This window comes from Colobus angolensis, unplaced genomic scaffold (assembly GCF_000951035.1).
Source record: "Colobus angolensis palliatus isolate OR3802 unplaced genomic scaffold, Cang.pa_1.0 Scaffold468, whole genome shotgun sequence".
Lineage (NCBI taxonomy): Eukaryota > Metazoa > Chordata > Mammalia > Primates > Cercopithecidae > Colobus > Colobus angolensis.
Genome location: NW_012118132.1, coordinates 721,387 through 726,686, shown reverse-complemented (window position 1 = coordinate 726,686; position 5,300 = coordinate 721,387).

Here is a 5,300-nt window from a genome sequence, read left to right as displayed (position 1 = left end):
GATGCAGACCGTGGCCCGGCCTCTCAGCACCGGTCTGTGCTCCGCGGGGACCCAGACGAGGCTTGGGCTTTTGCAGCCGGCCTTAAAGCTCGCGCAGGTGACTCGCGGTGACTTTTCTGGGGCTTGGCAGGGGTCAGGAATTGGGCCCGGTGGGGGTGGGGGCCGGGCATCTCGGCCGCGCCAGCTGCCCGCAGGGGTGACCTGGGGGGCAGCTGGCTCGCTCCGCAGCCCCGCTGCCTAAAGGTGTTTAGTGGACCCCTGCGGGGAGGCCGGGCGACCTCGTAATAATTAGCAAGAGCACTGACTCGAGTCCAGCACCGCTGGACTGCCGCTTACCGAAACTTTGGACAAGTCTCCTAGCCTCGCTCACACTCACCTGCAAAATTGGGATACTGGCCTCTACCTTGCGGAGTAGCAATGAGGATTAGATGAGTTAATGCGGATAGAGCATCTCGTACCGTCTCTAGTGGTCACCGTATTGTAGTGAAAGCAGCATGCAAAGAGGCAGCCACACTGGCCTACAGCCTTCTACAGAGCGATTCTCTCTGCAGTTCTGTCCTTACTTCTCCCTGCTGCACCTTCTGCCTGTGTCCAGGACTCCTGGAAGTAATTCTAGGAAACAAATGCAGGTGACCTTTGAACAAGAAGGATTTGAATTGCTTTGGTCCGCTTATATGTGGATTTTTTTTCAACCAAACGCGGCCAGTATTTACGGGATGTGCCGCCCTGCGTATAAGGAGGGCAGGCTCTTCCTATAAGGGGATTCTGCAAGGCTGACGGCGGGACATGAGTGTGCGCGGATTTGGGTATAGTCAGGGGTCCTGGAACCAATCTCCTGCGCGAATACCAAAGAACGACTGTGCCTGTAGTATATAGCTTGAGCTGATGAAATCTGCATGAGGCTGAAACGCCAGGAGGCAGTGATTTTCAAACCTAGCTCCATATTCAAATTACGTGGGTAACTTGAAAAAACAGAAAAGCTTTCCCCCTCCCCCTTCCTGCTGATTTATTCCTATGGGATGATGTCCTGCCATGGTGGTGGTGGTGTTATTGTTGTTTTTGAGACAGAGTCTCGCTCTGTCGCCCAGGCTGGAGTGCAGTGGCGTGATCTCGGCTCACTGCAACCTCCGGTTCACGGCAACCTCCGCCTGTCAGGTTCAAGCGATTCTCCTCCCTCAGCCTCCCGAGTATTTGGGACTACAGGCGCCCACCACCATGCCCGGCTAATTTTTGTATTTTTAGTAGAGACAAGGTTTCATCATATTGGCCAGGCTGGTCTTGAACTCCTGACCTCGCAGTCCACCTGCCTTGGCCTCCCAAAGTGCTGCAATTACAGGCGTGAACCACCGTGCCCGGCCTGTTGTTGTTCTAGGCTCTCCAGATGACTCTGAAGTGCAATTGAGAATAAAAATAAACTTCTTAAGGTAGGATAGACTCCCAAGGTCAAGTTATGAAACCCCTTTTCAAAGTCATAGACTTCAGGTAATAGGGTTTCAACCTTGACTGCATGTTAGTGTGAAAAATGTGTGTGTCTGGCCAGGCGCGGTGGCTCATGCCTGTAATCCCAGCACTTTGGGAGGCTGAGGTGGGTGGATTGCTTGAGCCCAGGAGTTTGAGACCTTCCTAGGCAACATGGTAGAACCCTGTCTCTACAAAAAAATACATAAATTAGGCCAGGCGCGGTGGCTCACGCCTGTAAACCCAGCACTTTGGGATGCCGAGGCGGGCGGATCACGAGGTCAGGTGATGGAGACCATTCTGGCTAACACGGTGAAACCCCTTCTCTACTAAAAATCAAAAAAATTAGCCAGGCGTGGTGGCATGCGCCTGTAGTCCCAGCTACTCAGGAGGCTGAGGCAGGAGAATTGCTTGAACCCGGGAGGCGGAGGTTGCAGTGAGCCGAGATCGCCAGTGAGCCGAGATGCCAAGTCTGGCATCCTCCTTCCTGGCCACTCAAGGACCGAGTGACAACCTTTGTTATTGCATCAGCCTACAGATACTTCTGTTGTGGTGCTTGCCATATTTTTATTTCAGCTAAAATGATCTGTGGATTGGTCTTTTCCATTAGAGTGTAAGCTTCTCTGGGGGGAAGATTGTGTCATGTTCATCTTTGCATTTCCAGCCCATTGCACAGTTCTTGGCACACAGGTTAAGTTCCCAGGCTTCTGAGACAGTCATGTAAATAGATAAAGGCAAGCCATTGTGAGAACAAGTGTGTGTAGTGCAGAAGCAAAAAGAGGTACTTGACCAACCTCTCAGCAAACGTGATCTTGAAGGCCTGTGCAGAGACCAGGAAGACTCTTAGGGTGTCTGGAAGGGAACATTGTTGGGGAGAAGAGAGTGAGCATATCATGAAGGGAGCTGTATGCTGCAGTGAGGAATTCTGGATGTTCTCTGCCAAGGTCATAGGGAGTGAACATGAAGCAGGGCTTATTGAAGGAATAAGCCCCAGGTGGCGGAGAAGGAACAGAGGTCTATAAGCAGGAGTTTTGGAGACAGGTCAGGAGTTCATTTCCAAACTGTTGAGTTGGAGAGGTCTGGGCTACCTATGTAGAGTGGACCAGTCGGCAGTTTGTAGAGACAGCCTTTAAAGCCCTCTCCTTAGCCTCCTCTGAGTTTGCCTCAGGCAAAAGTGGGCCCCAGTGGAGTACCTGGATTCTGATGAAACCTCATCCATTTGAATTACTAGTCCAGAGGGCCGTCACTCTTTACCTGCAAACAGTACCTTCTCTGATGTCTGGGAAAGGTGGTTTATTTCCCATATAATTGTTAAGTGTAGATCTTGAGGAAGAACAGTTAACACCAGAAACCTCACATGTTGGCTGTTGGGGAGGTGCTTGTCCATTTTGTATCCCTTTTATTTTTTCCCAGTCAACAGAGAACTAGCTAGAAGGAGCAACAAGACCTTCCAAGAGGCCATACTGGAAGAACATGGGGGTGAGGGGGATACCTAACCTCCCCCTGCCTCAGTTTCTCATCTGTAAAAAGGAGGGTGATAGTATCATCGATCTCACCAGATTACTGGAGAGCTGAAGGAAGATGATGTGTGTAAAGTGCTTAGGGCAATATCATAGCCTGACTTGATAAGAAATCAGTGGAGGCCAGGCATGGTAGTTTATGCCTGTAATCCCAGCACTTTGGGAGGCTGAGGTGAGTGGATCACTTGAGACCAGGAATTCAGGACCAGCCTGGCCAACATGGTGAAACCTCATCTCCACTAAAAATACAGAAATTAGCCAGGCATGGTGGAGCATGCCTGTAATCCCAGCTACTTGGGAGGCAGAGGCATAAGAATCACTTGAACCCAGAAGGCAGAGGTTATAGTGAGCCGAGGTCACAACACTGCACTCCAGCCTAGGCAACACAGTGAGACTCTGTCTGAAAAGAAAAGAAAAAGAAATCAATAGAGACCAGAGGCAGAAGCATGAGAGGGGAGTAGGATCAAGTATTTTGGGGCTATGCTACAGCCAAGGCATCAAACTAGCCGCTGCTGGTCATTGGTCTCAGGATCCTACTAAATAACCCAAAATAGCACTTACTGTGTAAGTGCCAGCCAATGTCCAAGCCCTTTACTTCATCTCTTCACAACAGTCCTGTGAGTATGGTACTGTTGTTTATCCCCATTTTACAGATGAGGAAACTGAGGTGTACGAGGTTAAGTAACCCACCCAAGGCCAAACAACTAGTGAGAGCCAGCACCATGGTGCAGGCATAGGCAGTCTAGTTTCAGAGTCTGAGCTCTTGCCCACTAACTTACTGCCTCATGCTGACCCTGATGCAGCACCCACTGTAGATGGCATGTGGCCTCCAGTCAGAGACTTATTTAATTTAATCACACTGTGCCCACCTGGCCCCTGTAGGTACTTGCTGGAGCTGCTGAAGACAATGCTGACAACCTAGTTGACCTCATAGGTAGCTGTGTATGAACATAGAGTATACCCTCACCAGTCTCCCTGGGTCCAAGGTCTTGCTTTGTTGCCCAGGTTGGTCTGGAACTCCTGGGCTCAAGCAATCCTTCCACTTTGGCCTCCCAAAGTGTTGGGATTACAGGCGTGAGCCACCGCACCTGGCAGCATACCATTACATTTTATTTTACTTGGATTTAACAAAAATAAAAAGAAATTGAGGTAAAACTGATGGCATTATTGGATCGTTCATTCAGGCAGATTTCAGAATTTGGAGTCACTATCCCGTATGTTTCAATTTCAGTCAATATCCTTTGACTACCTGCTTAGAAATAGGAATTCGCCTACTTAAACTCCTCCCTCACTTACCTATTTTTGTTAGCTATTGTAAGGAACATGGCTGTGCTTTGGTCAAGGATAGGCCAAGGTAGGATGTTTACATCCTGCGTGACTCAGCAAGTTTAGACACAGGCGTATAACTCCACTTGTTATCACAGCCATGTAGCCATAACATGGGAAGGCCATCACTTGGCACTAAGCCACTATTTTCTGTAAAAGGTATAATTGCCCTGCTAATACTGTACAGGCGTTCGTGCCCAGAGAAAGAGTGAGAGAGCCAGAGCTGTCCGTCTTTGCAGACAGACGTGGGGGAGCCAGAACACAGCTGAGAGAAAGAGTTAAGCTGCTGACCCTGAAGGCAAGGGAGAGCAGCCTCGCAGCTGTGTGTCAGAGCCACGGGACTAAGCAGCTGAGACAAGGTGGACAGTGTGAGAGAACTAGTGTAAGTAAGCTGCTGATGAGAGCTGCTGCTGAATAAAATCATCTTTCACCTGCCTACCATCCCCTGAGTGTTCTTTCAGCTATCTGCTCATCCACCCACTCACCTCAGAGCTCCACATGGGCTGGAACCTGGCTGTGGGCATGACAGTTGGCATAGTCGTGGACCTGACAGCTATATTATACACTGTCAAGTTTTAAAACATGTATGTTGTTTTAATCGTAATTCTCACATTTATTAGTCTTAGTTATGTATTGAAATTGATTATTTTTTCACATTATTTTTCATATATATATAACCTATTCAATAAATGTTAATACTTGTGGAAGAATCGTGGAATCAAAACTTTATACTTTTTTTCTTTTAATCTTTTTTGTAACAGAGACGGAGTCTCGCCATGTTGGCCAGGTTAGTCTTGAACTCCTGAGCTCAAGCAGTCCTGCCACCTTGACCTCCCAAAGTGCTAGGATTAAAGGTGTGAGCCACCGCGCCCGGCCCAAAACGTTTAAATAGATGTATTTCAGAACTTTCAGATAAAAAAATGAAAGTAGGTTTCTCGTGTCGTGTCGCTTAGGGAAAGATGGCAACGTCTGCACAGGCACCAAGCAACTGTTCGT